This window comes from Carassius carassius, chromosome 3, assembly GCF_963082965.1.
Source record: "Carassius carassius chromosome 3, fCarCar2.1, whole genome shotgun sequence".
In the NCBI taxonomy this organism is placed as follows: Eukaryota; Metazoa; Chordata; class Actinopteri; order Cypriniformes; family Cyprinidae; genus Carassius; species Carassius carassius.
In genome coordinates, this window is record NC_081757.1 from 20,391,804 (window position 1) to 20,411,572 (window position 19,769).

The window sequence follows — 19,769 nt, forward strand, 5'->3', positions numbered from 1 at the left end:
TAAGGGAGTCATACAAAAGGTGCAGTTGAGATATCAACTGCAATGCTGGAGCATTATTTGAGTGTGGATTTAGTGTGCAGTAAGGGCACTGCACTTTGGCGTTTTTAAGATCTGTACAGTTTTGCACACTTATTTAAGTGGCAAAGACTGCAAGTGTGGGTATTTGGACAAGGCATATGTCTTTAGGTTTGGTGTCAACAATGCCAATGTGAACCAGGACCAAATGTCTCATTTTTCTTTTTGGTGCAGATCAAATGGACCAAATGAACCAAACTACAAGTGTGAACACACCCTAAGACAGTAAGACACGTTCCTGGAGGCGGCCCCCCAACACTGCACATTTTGCATCTCTCCTTTGTCTTACACACCCAATTCAGGTCTTGGAGTCTCTACTAATGAGCTGATGATCTGAATCAGGTGTGTTTGATTAAAGAGAGATGGAAAACATGCAGTGTTGGGGGCTTCCAGGAACGTGGTTGGGAACATCTGCCCTAAGATTTATCTTGTGCTGCTGACTGATTGCAGATAAGATTCTGTCAGCATTTAAATTCTCTGTGGTTTAGTCTTGTCATAATTATCAAACAACTGGCTTCTTGTCAACATTTATAACTTTATGCCTAAACAAGAACATTTTATTTGTAATTGCCTCATTTTTAGTACTATCCCAACGTCTTAATGGCAGCTCTTTCTAATGTTCCTATAGTTAAAAAAAAGGTGTTTGAGGTGTTTGTCAGGGGTACTCCAGCATTGTCAGACCCAATCACCTCACACAACCTATTACAATCACCAGAGAAATCAGCTGCACATGTCACCAACCCATCAACACTAGCTCAAATTCACAGTCACTGCAGTTGCACAGTCTGGTCTTTACAACCCGAATTCCGGAAAAGTTGGGACGTTTTTTAAATTTTAATAAAATGAAAACTAAAGGAATTTTAAATCACATGAGCCAATATTTTATTCAAAATAGAACATAGATAACGTAGCAAATGTTTAAACTGAGAAATTTTACACTTTTATCCACTTAATTAGCTCATTTAAAATTTAATGCCTGCTACAGGTCTCAAAAAAGTTGGCACGGGGGCAACAAATGGCTAAAAAAGCAAGCAGTTTTGAAAAGATTCAGCTGGGAGAACATCTAGTGATTAAGTTAATTGATATCAGGTCTGTAACATGATTAGCTATAAAAGCTTTGTCTTAGAGAAGCAGAGTCTCTCAGAAGTAAAGATGGGCAGAGGCTCTCCAATCTGTGAAAGACTGCGTAAAAAAATTGTGGAAAACTTTAAAAACAATGTTCCTCAACGTCAAATTGCAAAGGCTTTGCAAATCTCATCATCTACAGTGCATAACATCATCAAAAGATTCAGAGAAACTGGAGAAATCTCTGTGCGTAAGGGACAAGGCCGGAGACCTTTATTGGATGCCCGTGGTCTTCGGGCTCTCAGACGACACTGCATCACTCATCGGCATGATTGTGTCAATGACATTACTAAATGGGCCCAGGAATACTTTCAGAAACCACTGTCGGTAAACACAATCCGCCGTGCCATCAGCAGATGCCAAATAAAGCTCTATCATGCAAAAAGGAAGCCATATGTGAACATGGTCCAGAAGCGCCGTCGTGTCCTGTGGGCCAAGGCTCATTTAAAATGGACTATTTCAAAGTGGAATAGTGTTTTATGGTCAGACGAGTCCAAATTTGACATTCTTGTTGGAAATCACGGACGCCGTGTCCTCCGGGCTAAAGAGGAGGGAGACCTTCCAGCATGTTATCAGCGTTCAGTTCAAAGCCAGCATCTCTGATGGTATGGGGGTGCATAAGTGCATACGGTATGGGCAGCTGGCAAGTTTTGGAAGGCTCTGTGAATGCTGAAAGGTATATAAAGGTTTTAGAGCAACATATGCTTCCCTCCAAACAACGTCTATTTCAGGGAAGGCCTTGTTTATTTCAGCAGGACAATGCAAAACCACATACTGCAGCTATAACAACAGCATGGCTTCGTCGTAGAAGAGTCCGGGTGCTAACCTGGCCTGCCTGCAGTCCAGATCTTTCACCTATAGAGAACATTTGGTGCATCATTAAACGAAAAATATGTCAAAGACGACCACGAACTCTTCAGCAGCTGGAAATCTATATAAGGCAAGAATGGGACCAAATTCCAACAGCAAAACTCCAGCAACTCATAGCCTCAATGCCCAGACGTCTTCAAACTGTTTTGAAAAGAAAAGGAGATGCTACACCATGGTAAACATGCCCCGTCCCAACTATTTTGAGACCTGTAGCAGATATCAAAATTGAAATGAGCTCATTTTGTGCATAAAATTGTAAACTTTCTCAGTTTAAACATTTGCTATGTTATCTATGTTCTATTGTGAATAAAATATTGGCTCATGTGATTTGAAAGTCTTTTAGTTTTCATTTTATTAAAATTTAAAAAACGTCCCAACTTTTCCGGAATTCGGGTTGTAGTTCACAAACGCTACTACTTACCTGACTCTCCTACCTGTTACCCACCTGTCTTCATCTTAGGCATCATCTGTCTGACCTGTTAAGAGATACAAGGATCTGTTATCAACCTGAGCTAAATCCAGTCATTATCAAAAACTCTGAGTTACTCATCCTTTTGCTCTTCATCTCTCCCCTCTACACCAAGCTGTTAATAAAAAGCTTTAACTTACCTGTCTGTCTCCACGAAGTCTCCTTCTGTAAAGTGAGATAAGAACAGACCAACATGGAGCCACAACAACACAACCCAGTTTTACTTAAGGAATTTATTTAAGCGTTAAGAGCATCTGTTGCATCTGCCTCCTCCTTTAAGACAGCTGTGGCCTAATGGTTAGAGATTTGAACTTGTAACCCAAAGGTTGCAAGTTCGAGTCTTGGTGCTGGCAGGAGTTGTAGGTGGTGGGAGTGAATGAACAGTGCTCTCTTCCACCCTCAACACCCATGGCTGAAATGCCCACAACATAAAGCAAATTGTGTTATACCCAAAAATGTTCATATAGTGTAAAGAAATTTATATATATATATATATATATATATATATATGGGACCAAAATTTATTCAGACACTTTGATCTGACCATGTTTTGCTTACGTGTTTTTTCTCCCCCAGAATTGCTAATGCAACCTTTTCACACCACAGACTTTACAACAAAATTAAAGTTCTGAAGTTTTGTTTGATTGTAATCCATTACATATCTTTTTATCAACGTTATCTGATATTATCAAGATGAATTTGTTCTGACAGTTTAATAACTCTGAGTTATTGTAATATTTTATTACCATTTTCTGAACTATAGCCAATAAAATGATAATGTGAGAAATGTTGAAGGTGTCTGAATAAATTTTGGTTTGACTGTATATTTAACTTTTACAGTGCTATTTTACATTTAATTATTTGGTTTCTGTACCTGGACACTTACAAACTTGAAAAAACTTAAACACTGTGTAAATAGCACAAACAAATAAACAGAACAAACATCTGTACAAATTGAACACTTTCAAACAGGGCCCACTGGTAAAACCTGCACCGGGGCCCCCTAAACCCAGCTATGCCCCTGGTTTTATTATACTGTGTTGTAAATAAAATACAAACAATAATTAAAAACTGCATATTACTGCTACTAAACAACAAAAACAACACAGCATATCAACTAACTTACTTTGTTTTTAATTGATTAATCAATTGCAGTTTACAAACAATATGCTCAAACTTTAAAGTGTTAGTTCACACAAAAATGAAAATTATGTCATTAATGACTCATCCTCATGTTGTTCCAAACTCATAAGACCTCCGTTCATCTTCGGAACACAGTTTAAGATATTTTAGATTTAGTCTGAGAGCTTTTTGTCCCTCCATTGAAAGTGTATGTACGGTATACTGTCCATGTCCAGAAAGGTAATAAAAACATAAAGTAGTCCATGTGACATCAGAGGGTCAGTTAGAATTTGTTAAAGCAAATCCAAAATACATTTTGTTCCAAAAATAGCAAAAACTATGACTTTATTCAGCATTGTCTTCTCTTCTGGGTCTGTTGTGAGCGTGTAGTGATATCCGGTTCGCGAACGAATCACCGGATCTTATTGAATCAGTTCGCCAAATCGAACTGAATCGTTTGAAACGGTTCGCGTCTCCAATAAGCATTTATCCACAAATGACTTAAGCTGTTAAGACTTAAACTTTTTTAATGTGGCTGACACTCCCTCTGAGTTAAAATAAACCAATATCCCGGAGTAATTAATTTACTTAAACAGTACACTGACTGAACTGCTGTGAATAGAGAACTGAAGATGAACAGCGAGCCGAGCCAGATAACGAACAAAAGACTTACTCGTTCTCCAGTCAATAACCAGTTGCATCAGTTTTCAGATCACCAGTAGTGATGGGAAGCTCGGTTCTTTTCGGCAAATCGGTTTTCGGACAGTTTGATTAAAAAAAAAACTGTTGAAAAAAACGGTTCACCGGTTCTTTTGCGCTCGACGTAATGTCATTGGCGATGATTGCCCTTCATTCAAGCCTTCGGTTTACCTGTGCTCATAACATTAGCACAGAATCAGTTGTAGCGTTATCTGACTCGAACCAGACAAATGAAAGAGTCGATCAGGGCTGTGGTTGAAATATGAGCCAAATTCCTCAGGACGGCAACCGGAGGTCATAAATCAGTTCTAGTTCCACAAGTCAGAAACAAGTTAACCAACCAACCAACTCTTTCACAGAACAGCTTTCAACATTAACAACACTAGAACAATCATTGACAATTTCAATTCGGAGAAGAGATTGTCAATTTTGGAGCAAGTAATTGATAGGCAATTCCGGACATCACGTGTAAACCCATGAGAGTACTACACAAGATCCTTTGATTTCCCCCACCTAGCAGAACCAGACTGAAATTCCTAAGGGGGGCCTTTTAACCTCTGGTCTCCACAGAAATCTTTGTCAGATAATGGCACAGAAAACTTTCTTTTCTACATATATATATGGACGAAAATGAACTCAAAAAGACTTGTAAATGAATATCAGTCCATCGCTTCACTCCATATTCATTTATATGTAACCCACACATTTGACTATCATGTTTATAATCACTTATTATGTATGTCTTTTAATAAGTATTGGATAGCTTAAGGATACATATTCATGTTTCATATGTATTTGCTTGAATCTGCTTGCTTGAAACAGAAGTCATGACCATCAGTTATTTGTCAAATGTATCGTATTTTTGTTATAGGAATCATGTCCAAAATTAGACCCTGCAAGAGCGGGAAAATTTGGACCATGTGCTTGATAAGATAACATATTATTTATGATACCCCCGAGCCAAGACAATATCTGATTGGTCAAGACAACATTTGAGGTGTGACCAACAGGCCAGTTTAAATACTCAGGACACCATAAAATTCTGCTTTTAGTTTTAGCTTTGCTTTTGCTATCAGTCATGCCAGCTTTTAGTATGCTTTTAGTTTGCTTTTAGCTTTTAGCTTGTAGCTTTAGCTTTTAGCCATGCTTTTAGTCATCACTGTTAGCTGTTCTTTGAGCGCGGTTCCAGCGTGCTTCAGCCTGCACGCCTGCTGCTACTTAGCCACGATGAGAAGAAACACCACCTAGTCCCGTCAAACTTTACTTCTTTTCTTTTCCGTTTGAGAGTTTTGTGTCTGACCTCGATTGCCCATTCAACTTCAACCAGCCACACAACTCTGCATCTTCAGCCAACGCCCAACCACGGGCTTCCCAAGACGTCACTTCAACGACTACTGAACTTCCAGCCAATCAGTGACATCGGGAAACCCCTTTCAACGACAACAAAGGGGACTCCCTTTTCACAGGAGACTCAAGTAACTTTACCTCCAGACTGTGACCTTTACTGGTGTATCTAATATAATTTTAACCTCATTGAGGAACTCAATGCGAGGGCTAATTAAGTGATTGATGGCTGTTCATGTCTATGCAATTTTAACGTATTGCTTTAAACTTGGGATTCCACATTTCCATTCTCTTAAACTTATTCTTTCCCTAACTTTCGATCTTCCTGCAACTTGTGTGAATGTGTGAGTGCGTGCGTTCATGTGTTAGATTAGTTTATATGTCTTAGATTTATCTAATAAAGCCTTATTCATATTGAAAAGAGAAGTATCTTGTGTTTTGTGCTTACAAGTTAATGTCTTAAACTGCCGATCTTGTTACTGTGCTAATTGATAGTGTTTTCACTATAGTTTGGATATTAATATCCCGTGCAGATTTGATGTTAAACAGCTCGTTCAGTGAATCGCAGGGCGTCTCAGTGATCAGCCGTGAAACAGTGATTCTGTTCAAATTCCCTTTAAAATCTTAAATGATTCCCTTTGAGCTAAATTGACCTGTTTCCCTTACACAGTTCAGAATCAATCACAAAAAAAAAAACAGTTCAGTTCAGACGCACTGTGTGTGAGTCTGCTTCATGCTGAATCACGCATGCATAGTATCATCAGCAACTCGGTTCTCGAATCGGATGCGTTCAACAGAAACGGTTCTCGGTTCAGTGTACCAATAAATGTCGAATAAATTATTAATTATTGTTCTGCGTAGTTTGAAAAAAAATTTGTTTTATCTTTATCCCGGATATATATATTTTTTTAATCAGTAAGAGGGTGGGGGGTCAAATGGGGTGTCAAGGTTTTTTGGCAGGGTCTTGAGACCCCCCCGTGGCACCGCCGGTGGCCCATTATGGGAGGCCTTTTGTCTCTCAGGTGTGAATCACTAAATATTCATGGCCATTGCCACTCACTTGCATAAGGGCATTCTATCACAAAACATGTTTTACAAATGTTAAAACAATATGTTGTTTTCTGTGAACAGGATAATTTTGACATCATTTTGTAACAAAAACTCTAGTCTACCACCTCCAGTTCTCAAAAGTTTTGTGAACAAATATTCTGTATATGTTTTATCGCCTTATTTCAGTGACTTAAATTTTTTTGTTTTTCACTAACCACACATAAACATTGTTTTCTCAAAAACACAAACATGTACATTCATGCTGCTCTTATATTATCGTAGCCCAGTTTGTGCTGAATACAGTGTTATCAGAATTTAGCCATTAATATTTGTTTAAGATACTGAAAAAAACAGATGTCAGGGCATTCCAAAACTTATTCAGGGCCCCAAAACAGCTTTAGGCCAAGAGGGTTAACTGGAATACCAATAAAGTTTGTATCATTTTTACAACTGGAAGATTGCATTCATCACACCCACTGGACACTATGGATATCTTGTTATGCCATTTGGATTATCCAACTCACCTTCTGTTTTACAAGGATTTATGAACAAGGTATTCCAGGAGTTCCTTCATCACTTTGTGATGGTGATAGTGTACATCGAGGACATCTTCATATATTCCCAGAATCAGGCAGAACATCGTCAGCATGTGGAGCAGGTCCTCCAGCATCTGAAGAAATACCACCTCTACCTCAAGCTGGAGAAGTGCGAGTTCCACCACACCACCATCATGTTCCTCGGATATTGGATCAGTCCCCAGGGTATCTAAATGGATGACAATAAGGTCCAAGGCATTCATAAAGAACTCCAAAGCTTTTTGGGATTCTCCAACTTCTACCACTGCTTCATTCATCCCTTCAGTCTCATCACCGCTTCTCTAACTTCCATGCTCCGAGATAAGCCCAAGTCTCTGTCCTGGACACCCGAAGCCCTCAAAGGTTTTGAGAAGCTGATGTTTCTACGGTATACTGAAAAACAATGACAAGCATATAATGTTTAAAAAACTTTTATTGGCAAAAATGTATAATTTGTCATTATTTACAGTGTTGACACTTATTATTCATAACCTCTTCAGTTCACTCTGGCATACTGGATATTAGCTTCTGTCCGAAATCCTGACTGATGGCAATCCATTCTTGCCTTATTAGTTTTTGGAGTTGATCACAATTTATGGGCTTCTGCTTGTTCACTTGCCTTTTGAGGACTTACCACAAGTTCTCTATGGGATTGAGATCCGGAGAGTTGCATGGCCATGGATCCAAAATGTCAATGTAATTATCTTCGAGCCACTTCTTTATCACATTTGCTTTGTGACATGGTGCTCCATCATGCTGGAAAATGCACGGATCATCACCAAATTGCTCATGGATTATTGGAAGAAGTCACTCTTCCAGGATGTTTGATACCATTCTGTTTTCATGGCATTGTTTTTGTGAAGAATTATGAGAGAGCCCACTCCCCTGGTTGAAAAGGAACCTCACACATGGATGGTCTCAGGATGCTTCACTGTTGGCACAGGACTCATGGTAGCATTTACCCTTTCTTCTCCAATCAATCAATTTTCCAGATGTGCCGATTTTGTAGCTGACTCCTCAGGAGGAGATGGTCCTGGCGCTTGCTGGACACTCTGGAAAGTCCTGAAGACTTCTTCACTGCAATAAAACCTCTCTCCTTGAAGTTCTTCAAGATCCAGTAAATGGTTCTTTCAGGTGCAATATTCCTTGTAGCAATTTCCTTGCATGTGAGGCCATTTTGATGCAAAGCGATAATGGGTGCACGTGTTTCTTTGGAGGTAACCATTGCTAGCAAAAACACAATGATTTGAAGCACTTCTTCCCTCCATGAGTCTTCTCTTACAATCAATTTAGTATGATAGTGATTTTACCTGACTAGTATTCATATTCATTCACACTTTCACATTTGGTGCTGATATAATTAGTCAATTAATGTTAACTGGTCATTTTTTGTCAGGATCAATTTTTTTTTTTAAGTTCCTCTTTTTTGGGCCAATGAAGCTTTTAGCAATTTAAAATGCATCTGATGACTCTAAACAATAATATAGAAACAATGTTACCTATCTTCCGGGAACCAAGAATACCAGAGCTAATGCCCTTTCTCATCTCCATCAGCCCAATGAATGACCATTGCCCTCAGAAACCATTCTCCCTCCAGCCATCATTGTGTGTCCCATCCAGTGGACACTTAATGAGGAAATCTGCCAAGCCACTCATCTAAGCCTGCTCCACCAGGAGGTCAATAAGGGAGGACCTATGTTCCATCAGCGCCTCTGCATTACCCTTCTGGACTCGCTGCACTCTTCTCTAGGCTCTAGACATGCAGGCAGCCAGCAAACCCTCTCGCTCCTCCAAAACCAGTACTGGTTGCCCAATATGGCCCCAGAAGTCTATTGTTTCATCCAAGGATGCTCAGTCTCTGCCATCACCAAGTCTCCCTGTCATTTACCACAAGGAAAGCTGGTACCACTTCACATACCCCACCGGCCTTGGTGCCACATTGGAGTTGACTTTGTCACAGACCTCCCCGAATCAGAATCTCGCACATGGATCTTCGTAGTTGTTGACAGATTCTCTAAGTCTTGCAAACTTTCCCTCTCAGAGGACTACCTTCCTCCGTGGAAACCGTAAAGCAGTTGTTCAATCAATGTTTTGCAACTTTGGCATTCTTGAAGATATCTTCTCCAATCATGGGCCCCTATTCATCTCCTGGATCTGGCTGGCCTTCTTTCAGCTCCTCTGAGTATCTGCAAGCCTCACCTCTGGATACCATCTGCAATCAAATGGCCAGACTGAGCGAAAGATCCAGCAGATCGAGAGATATCTCCGTAGCTACTGCCATAACAATCAGAACTGCTGGAGCCTTTACCTTCCCTGGTTTGAGTATGCACAAAACTCCCTCAGGCAGAATACCACCGGCCTCACACCTATTCAGTGCATACTCTCCTTTCCACCTCCCTTTTACCCCTGGACCGGAGAACCATCTGAGATACCAATGCTTGATCACTGGTTCAGAGAGAGCAAGAGGGTATGGGCCTTAGCACCATATCCAGCAGGCAGTTCTGAGACACCATATCCAAGTGGACACTCGTCGCATACCCACTCCTTAATACCAACATTGATATAAGGTTTGGTTGTCAAAACAGGACATTTGTCTCCGACTGCCTTGCTGCAAACTGAGTCCCTGCTATATTGGTCCGTTAACCATTAGGAGGTATATAAACAATGTCACCTAGAGGCTTGATCTAAGTCCAGTCATTATCAAAGAACTCTCTGTCTTCCAGAGGTTTCCTTCTGTATTGTCAAGTCAAGTCACCTTTATTTATATAGAGCTTTAAACAAAACAGATTGTGTCAAGATTGTATACAGACACACTGAGCCTTGAGGTTCTCCACACTGCACTTGTGATCGACATGATACCTCTTCATTCACTGCTACAAATTGATGGTGGTCATATAAGTATGATTTAAACCATGCTAATGCACTTCCATTCATCTCAACAAAGTTTTCTAGTCTATGCAGAAGAATGTTGTGGTCAATAGTGTTGAATGCAGCACTAAGATCCAATAGCACTAGTAGAGAGATACAAACACGATCAGATGATAAGAGCAGGTCATTTGTAACTCTAATTAGAGCAGTCTCAGTACTATGATACGGTCTAAATCCTGACTGGAAATCCTCACAGATACCATTTTTCTCTAAGAAGGAATATAATTGTGAGGATACTACCTTTTCTAGTATCTTGGACAGAAAAGGGAGATTCAAGATCGGTCTGTAATTAACTAGTTCTTTGGGGTCAAGTTGAATTTTTTTGATGAGAGGCTTAATAACAGCCAGTTTGAAGGTTTTGGGGACATATCCAAATGACAATGATGAATTAATTATAGTCAGAAGAGGATCTATGACTTCTGGAAGCACCTCTTTTAGGAGCTTAGATGGAATAGGGTCTAACATACATGCTGTTGGTTTGGATGATTTAACAAGTTTATATTATTCTTCCACTCCTTTAGTAGAGAATGAGTGGAATTGTTCCGCAGGTGATCTATAGCACGCTATCTGATGCGATACTATAGCGGACGGCTGCATGGTTACAATTGTTTCTCTAATTGTATCGATCTTAAAAAATAAGTTGTTCATAAAGTCATTACTGCTGTGCTGTTGGGAAATGTCAACACTTGTTGATGCTTTATTTTTTTTCGTTAATTTAGCCACTGTATTGAATAAATACCTGGGGTTATGTTTGTTTTCTTCTAACAGAGACGAAAAGTAATCAGATCTAGCAGTTTTTAATGCTTTTCAGTAGGATAGGTTACTTTCACGCCAAGCAATATGAATACCTCTAGTTTTGTTTTCCTCCAGCTACAATTTTCCTCCAGCTCCCTCTTTAAGGTGCGAGTGTGCTCATTATACCATGCTGTCAGTTTTCCAGGATATTAAATCAGCACATTCTTTAATAAAGTCTGTATGGTGCCCTGGTGGCTTGTATACAGTAGTCAGTACAAACATCTCAAGGGATTTATCATTTACACTTGTTTCTCTGGACAATGTTATATGAAGCACCATTACTTCAAACGAGTTATACTTGAAGACCGCCTTCTGAGAAATACTGAAAACATCTTTTAACCCACACCTGGACGCCAATGCACTGAATGCTTTTTCTTTGCATGTGTTAATGTTTACGAATAGATTAAATGAAAAGGGACATAATTCATCTTAACAAACTATATATCATTCTACAGATCTAAGCCTCAAGCATTGATGATAGATTGCTGTTTTTCAATGGAAAGCCTATAAAGAATGTATTTGCTAAATTTGTGTAAGCAGTACACATCAAAACATGCATATTCAAAATACAATATGTACCAGATTCTTCGTAATAACGAGTCATAAATGCATCCACATTACTGATGTGGGCATAAATTAGCGATCCGTTTTTTTGCACAAATAATTTTTTTTTAATATATATGTGTGTGTGTTTTGTGGGGAATGTGGCTGTATCTGCATGTTTACCATCTGTCATGGTACTGATTACTGTGTGTATGATAGTTATCAGTGTGAATGCGGTCTATATGAATAGAGTGTGATTATTGACTATAGGGCGCATCTGTATGATTACCATCTGTACTACCAGCCATCAGCATGTGCTTACTGACTGTATCAGCAGGTGTCAGTGTGAATTCTGTATTTCTAGCAATCTCAGGATGTAGGATACTTGGCATACATAGCTAATTCTTTTTATCGTTATTTATTTTTATTACTCAAAAAATATTCTTATTGTATTTTTCTAGTGCTCAAATAAATAACTTATACAATGTATACAAATATTCTGTTTATTGTTTTATAATTGAAAATCTATGCAGTGTTATATTTAATGACTAAAATAATTTGTAGAACCCTTCAATACATTTGGTAAATATTTTTTTAGGGCTGGGCAAGTTAACAAATTATTATCACATTAATGCATTAATTGATTTAGACCGACAATTATTTTATTGCGTGTTAACCCAGTTTTTATTATTATGAAAGTCAGTTGATCACTGGCTCTGAATACACATACAGACAAATCATGGGTCACAGGAGGGGATGCTCCCGATATAATTATTTAGGCTAAGCATCAATATTCACAAACCACTATCCACTGTTATTTTTAACAGAAAAGAATGCAACAAGCTTGTAATTATGATTTATAAGTTGGAAATAGGAAGTTTCTGATAACACGTGAAGACAGCAGAGAAGCGCTAAACACAGTGAAATGAATCGTTTTGTTAACTTTGTGGTTTAATATTTTGAGTCGTATGGGATGTGGTAACACACATCCCTCTCACAATATATTGTTTTACTTTTGCCGCTCAGAAATTTTCACGCAATCATGCAGCACTTATCAGAAGATCTGCACTCCGGAGCGGTTAGCGCTCACACTCACTGATCTATATATAACTGAACTGCACTCTTGCCAACCTCTTTCAACCAAGCCAGGGACTGCTAAATGGAACAATCACACTATTCAAACGAACCAGGCTTTGGGGGTCAAACACGCTCCGGTGTGGTTAAGATTTCCTAGTTTGTGCACACCCTAATTATTCTCCCGCATCCCGCACACACGAGTCTCTACCCGTTCATCAAGTTTTGTCCCGCACCGCACTCTGTTGTGATGGGTCCCCCGATCATGCAGGTCTCTAATAGGAAGGTGCCTGTTATAATGTTATGATCGAGGCTCTGGACTCTGAGCAAAGCTTGCTTCTCTATAACAAACTATAAAATATTTTCTACAAAAACGTTAATGTCCTGGCAGTGACAAATGGCTTGTTTTATATTTAATTTAATTACATTAATGTTATAAGTTGAGATTTAGGCTACAATAAATATTTAAATGCTACTATGTAAAAGGAACACTGCTGTAAAAACCACCTTCTTTGTTTAAAGATTTTGCAAACCATTTGTTATTACACTTTTGTTCATATAGCATTAGGCCTACTTCTAAATGAAAAAAGTGCACAATACACTACTTTTGAATGCATTATTTGTTTTGTGCATAACAATGCGATCAATTGCAAACAATAATGTGAATAATCATGATTTAAAAAGTTTGAATTTTTGCCCAGCACTATTTTTTTTAGTAGTCTCAGAAAAAGGGGTTGCAGGAATCTCATTTTTCATGGTATCTACTTCAGATTTGAAATAGAAACTCATGAGACATGTGACTTTCAACCCATTACTACTTTCCAAAGACACCAAAGTAGTGTATATAGCACACTGAAGTCAGGAACTGTTGCAATTTTAAGTCAGGTAAGTCATTTTCAGCCTTTGAGTATAATGGGGAGTAAAACTCTATAGTGATATCACACGGCTACACAGCAAAACAGTACATTGACCAAAATACTTTCTGATACCTGTAAACTTACTTGCTGGCTTTTGTGATCAAAAGTTAAATATGTAAGCATTTCTTTCATTTGTTCAGAGCTGCATTTGGATGTATCACAATTTTCCAACCTGGTCTCATAAAAATACCTACCGTACTTCTGTGCACTTTTTGTGCAACACCGTTTTACGTACCTTACTGAACGTTTCGCTGCAGTTTCAAAGAGAAATGTCCACTGAGTGGCGCTAAAACAGTGGTTCAAATCGTGAACCCTGGCACATTTTTATTACTTTGAAATAGGTACATATTGCTGTATTTTTATTATATTGCTTCTGTTATGTATTGCGGTGGTTCAGAATTAAAATATCTGGTGACTTTCGCTAAAAGTTAATGCTCTATCGTGTTGGAAATAATGTATGCTCTACACAAAACCCAAACCCTACCCAATAATGTTAACAAATGCAAAACTGATATAAAATGCATTTGTTGATGCACCCATGCCTTTTGAGCTTACTTATATGCAGATTTTAAATGCTTTGTCGAAATGTGGTTACATGGGAATCAAACCGGAGCTCCTTGCCCCTTAAGTATGTCTCCTTACTTCGTGAGCTACCGAATAAACCTAACGCATATGAAAACTCATAGATATGAAGCTGGATGCTAACATTCAAAAGCATCAGTTTTCAAATCTCCCAGCATATTAATATTGTTTTGAAGTCATAACATAATATTCTTCAAATAATTGTGCTAAATTATGCTTTATTTATCGAAAGTTTTACTGCCTCTAGTGCTCATATATTTTGGAAACTGTAACATATGTACATATTGGTACGTATTTTGCATCTCGCTAAAAAGTGCACCCAGGTACATTTATGCCACGAGACTAGCTTGCAATTTTCTCTTCACGTGGAATGCATTTAAAGCTCAAACTAGAAAAGAACCATTTAAAGTCATTCACTTCAATTAAACAAATGCAGTGAAGAGTGAAAACCCAAGTACACTGGGAGTGCTATCAAACCTTAGGACATATGAGGGAAATATCCCAAGGACTGTCAGGGGACTTTTATCTCCCCTCAGTTTCTTTCTCCATCCTTTGCTTTGTGTTGTTGCACAAACTGTTCTCTTGAGAATGATTTGGAGTGACAAGATTTATTTTTGATGGATGGACTGCTTATTCACTCTTTTTAACAGAGACAGAAAATTAATCTTTAGATTGAATTTTTGTTGTCGAAAACAGGCAATATGGTGTCTAAAACGTAAGTTTCTTAATTAACTTATAATTAATTGAACTTGTAAAAAAAATCTACATTTATCATGGTTATTTTTTAAGAAAAACATTTACTCTTCATGTGAAATTGATTAGCTATATGAAGTGGTATAAATATATAATTTGTCTTGAATTTGTGATCATTCTGAATGTATTTTAATACTAGACTGAATCATGCAGAGAAAGAGCACACTAGACTTAACGTTAATGCATGCACACTGTATGTGTTTTGAATGTTTTTGCGTTGTGAGAATATTCCGCAAAATAACTTGTCATGGTACGTTACTTAACTATATCATGTTATGAATAAACTAAACATTTTGAATTGTTACCTCAATGTGTTTCTTCTGAGTTTCTTTATGTGTGATGTTATGCTCATTTGTTTTGAAATCTCTCACAAAGAGACAAACAGAATAAGCCTCAACAGGTTCCCATTGAGCCTCTTTTGGTTCCCGTTTGGTTATTTTTTGGGGAACCAAATACTTACATTAGGGAAACAATCTTTTTAGGTTATATTTTTTGTAACCATAAAATAACGTTCCTAGAATGTTGCAGGGTGGTTATTTTTAAAATAACCTAAAAATACCTTATAGAGAACGTTCTCTAATGGTTATTCTCAGGTTATTTTTATAGCCCTATAAAACTTTCCAATGAAAATGTCACAGATGTTAATGTATAATGACCTATACAGAGCCATGAAATTCATTTAATGCAGCATTTATTAAAATACAGACATTAGATCAATCAAAACGCGATTTAAATTATAATATTGAGCCAGGGTTAAGCATAGAGTGATAAGAGAAATAAAATAAAAAAGTTGGTTTGTTTAATCTTTATTTACTGTGTACCTCTGATCTGCACGCACTTCTTCAACACGCTCTTTCACCTGTTGTCCAGAGAGTAGCGCACTCACAGAATTTAAAAATTAACAGTTATTTTTTGTTTTACTGGCTGACTGACTCATTGTTTTTCGAACTCTTTATTAAATTATTACTTCAAATTAATGTATTTATGAGAGTAAATATGATTTAGGAAGGATTTAAAATGCCTAACTGAAGAGAACATGATGTTGAGCCAGAGGATTTTGTTTATGGATCAAAAGAAGGTCCCACTGCACAAACTGTAATGTTACACTTTAGTGGTAAGAATGAATGTACTGATATCCTACTTTAAGTCAGGTAATATATATATATTAGTGATGCACCGAAATGAAAATTCTTGGCCGAAACCGAAAACCGAAAAAGAGAAAACCAAGGCCGAAAACCGAAACCGAAACACCGAAAGAAATTATGCCAATTATTCCATTGCATTTATTGCTATGACCATGTACTAACTTTACTAAAATTAAGACATTGCAATTGCATAAATTAATATTAAAGTTTCAAAGATAATTACAATTACATAAATTATAAAAAACATAAAAATACATAATTACAAATTATGCAATATTTATTAAGCACATTGCAACAATGCACAGTATAAAATAAAATTCAAACTAAAAATGTATCCCACTCATGTGAATATTAAATAATAATGTACAGGCCTACTGGCCTGCAGAAAGGTTTTAAAATGAACTGTTCTCTCATAAAAACAAAGTGCATTTAGGTCAAGTGCATTTGAAATTGTTCTCTGTAGGACTAGAAAGTGCATTACTTCTCCAGTAGGCAAGACTGTTATCACTTCTGGGGATGGGGACTTCAGACAGATAACCATCTAGCTGTTGAGCAGTTGAGCTTGTCATCTGCCTGACATTTGAGAAATATTTGAGAGAGTGTATTTAAATAGGGGCAGGGCATAAATAATTTGTTTTATCAAATTAAAGCAGAAATCTAGCAGAAAATCTAGCAGAAATATGGCTACAATCTGATATTATGTATGTATATGTATATATATATGTGTGTGTGTGTGTGTGTATATATATATATATATAGGCTACTGTAAATAAAATGTCACATATATAGTAGCCTAAGAACTAGAACAATAGCCAATGTATTATTATTTGAGGCACTTTCTTGCAGAATTTCACTGAAAATATCAGACAACGAGGGTGAATGCCAAGAGACGAGTCTTTTTTCCGCGCTCTGATCTGTCTCCTGCGCTTGGCGCTTCTCGTGCGCGCTGCCTTATTTCCGCATCCAAGTAATGATCTTTATAACGCGGATAAAGCACATTCGCGATGAAGTGCAGAGGATCCGAAAAGATCTCAGTGAGACGTGTGCTAACAGACTCTATAAGACTGTACCTTTCTTTGTTCTCACTTCGTGGTCCGTCTCAATCTCTTTGTTAGGAGACGCTTTAGTGCTGCGAATAAAGGAATAAGAAGAGAGAGAATGTTCTCACTGGTGTGAAGTGAATGTCGCGGGGAGCTCGTGGTCTGCGCTATGCAGGTGCACGTTCAGGTCGCGGTTTCTGTTTGCGTCATCATCACAACATTTCGGCCGTGTTGTTTCGGTGATAAAAGTCTTTCGGCCAAAAACCGAAAATGCTCTTTTGGGCCATTTTCGGCCGAAAATCTTCGGTGGCCGAATATTCGGTGCATCCCTAATATATATATATATATATATATATATTAGTGTTGCACGGTGCACCGATACTTCAAAAGTATCACGATTCTCGGAAATTAAATGAATTAAAAACGGAAATTATTAGTATCGATACTTCAAAGAATGACTGTGTTCCAGATTTGTAAGAGACGTATTTCATGTTGGTGTGTGTAACGCACGGTTCCAGTGCCTCCCTATGGACGGCTGTGTTTTTTCTCCTCACGCAAGCAGCAAAAAAGCACTACAGCGAGATGGCTTCATTAGTGGCTTTACTAAACTGATTTGGCTTTACTAAAATGTGTGCATTTTACATAACTTTTTTAACGTGGCTGACACTCCCTCTGAACAGGGCCGTGCAGAGACCTTTGGAGGGGCAGGTGCTCAAAGTATAAAAGGGGCACATGGAACAAAGCTTTAAATGGCCCTGTTCAAAATATCAATACAGCAATATATTGTGATGCATTCCTTGCTGATTCGCGTATCGATATGGATGATTATGTATTGATACAGCAGCAAATGCTTTGATGCAGTTTTGAAAAAGAAACAATAGAGAAGACAATTTTAAGTTTAAAATAATAATAGCTCTGGGCTTAGAAACTGAAATGTCTTAAATTGTCCCAACCTGATGGCTTTTTCTTCTCTGTTCTACAGAATAATTAAGAACAGCGGTTATAGTAAAAACTATAGAAAACACTTGTGCCTCTACATTTTCCTCTTTCTCACCAGCCTCTGTCTCCTGGCATTTCTTATTGACATTGATATTTTTACATTTATTTCCAGAGAGATATTATTGAGTTTACAGGCTGAAGTGGTCTTGCTGTTGTAAACACTGTTGCTATTGTAGAAAAAAATATATATTTGCATCACATTTAAAATATAATTATATTTTAATTCATTTCTGAATTGTTTTTATTTTTATAATGATAATTCAGAGATTGAGAAAATCTGAATAAGCCTTACCAGTGTTGTGATAATTCTTTTTAAGGAATTTTACGTGTTAAAAAATTAATTAGTACTGTAATATAATAAAAGTTAGGTCAAATAACATAAAAAGACCAGACCCCTTGATGCCTGTTAAACTTTTCTCCCTCAAACAGCACGCTAGTTTCGTCTCGGTCGGATGAGGACGTCATCGTCAGGTGAAAGGTCATCATGTTGGTCATTGTATTTACGGCTAAATTATTAATAATAAATTGTACTAATATTATGATTGGGCGTGGGCAGGCATTCACAAAAGGGAATGTTATTACAAAAAAAAAAATCGAGGAAATTTTGCTTTGACAAAAGGGCACTTAAGGGGCAAAGGAGCAGGTGCTCAAGTGAACTGGTTCTTTTGGACAATTCGATCAAATAAACCAGTTGAAAAAAAAAACGGTTCACCGGTTCTTTTGCGCTCGATGTAATGTCATTGGCGATGACTGCCCTTCATTCAAGCCTTTGGTTTACCCGCGCTTATAACATTAGCACAGAATCAGTTCAGAATCAATCACCAAAAGAATCAGTTCAGTTCAGATGCGCTCTGTGTCAGTCTGCTTCTCTCTGAATCACACATGCGCAGTATCATCAGCTCCTCGGTTTTTGAATCGGAAGCGTCCGACAGAAACAGTTCTCGGTTCAGTGTACGAATAAATGTCAAAATAATTATTATTTATTATTGTTCTGCGTAGTTTGAAGAGAAACATTTTTTTAATCTTTATCCTGGATATATATATAAATGTTTTAATCAGGAAGAGGGTGGGGGGTCAAATGGGGGGTCAAAGCATTTTTTTGCAGGGTCTTGAGACCCCCCAAGACCCTCCCTGGTGCCGCCGGTGGGGGCGGGCCAAATAATTATATAAAAGCGGGAGTCGGGACCCCGCGGGTTGGAAAAAAACCCGACCCGCGCATCACTAGGCTTCATGTGCGAGCACAAGTGATACTGTGACCGTCAGTCCACGACTGGTAGAAAAAGATGACGCTCATTAAAGATGACGCTCATTAAAGCTCACTGGCTGAGTTTTCTCCTCTGAAAGAAAAGGTTGCACAACTGACAGAATAAGTTACAATTTCTGAGATATTGCTGCTAAATTTTATTTGCTTTTTTTTAACTTGCCATTGCTTAAATTGATATTATTTATCTTTTGACATTTAATCTTCTGAGTTCAGATACATTGTTTAATATATCTGCTGTTCATATGTTCATTTATTAATGTGTTGCATGATTATAATGTTGTCCTGGTTTTAAAATAAAGCACAGCAATGATATCTGACAGTGTATTTTCCCTTTTCAGGAAAAGTATCGAAAAAGTATCGAAATCGCAATTCTTGACTAGGTATCGGTATCGAAACAATA

General features: G+C 37.8%; 1 protein-coding gene across 2 annotated transcripts in view; it reads left to right on the forward strand.

The window, feature by feature from the left end:
* ptprn2 (protein tyrosine phosphatase receptor type N2) overlaps positions 1-19,769 on the forward strand; it is a 243,530-nt gene that overhangs the window by 39,897 nt on the left and 183,864 nt on the right. The gene's annotated exons all lie outside the window — the stretch shown is intronic.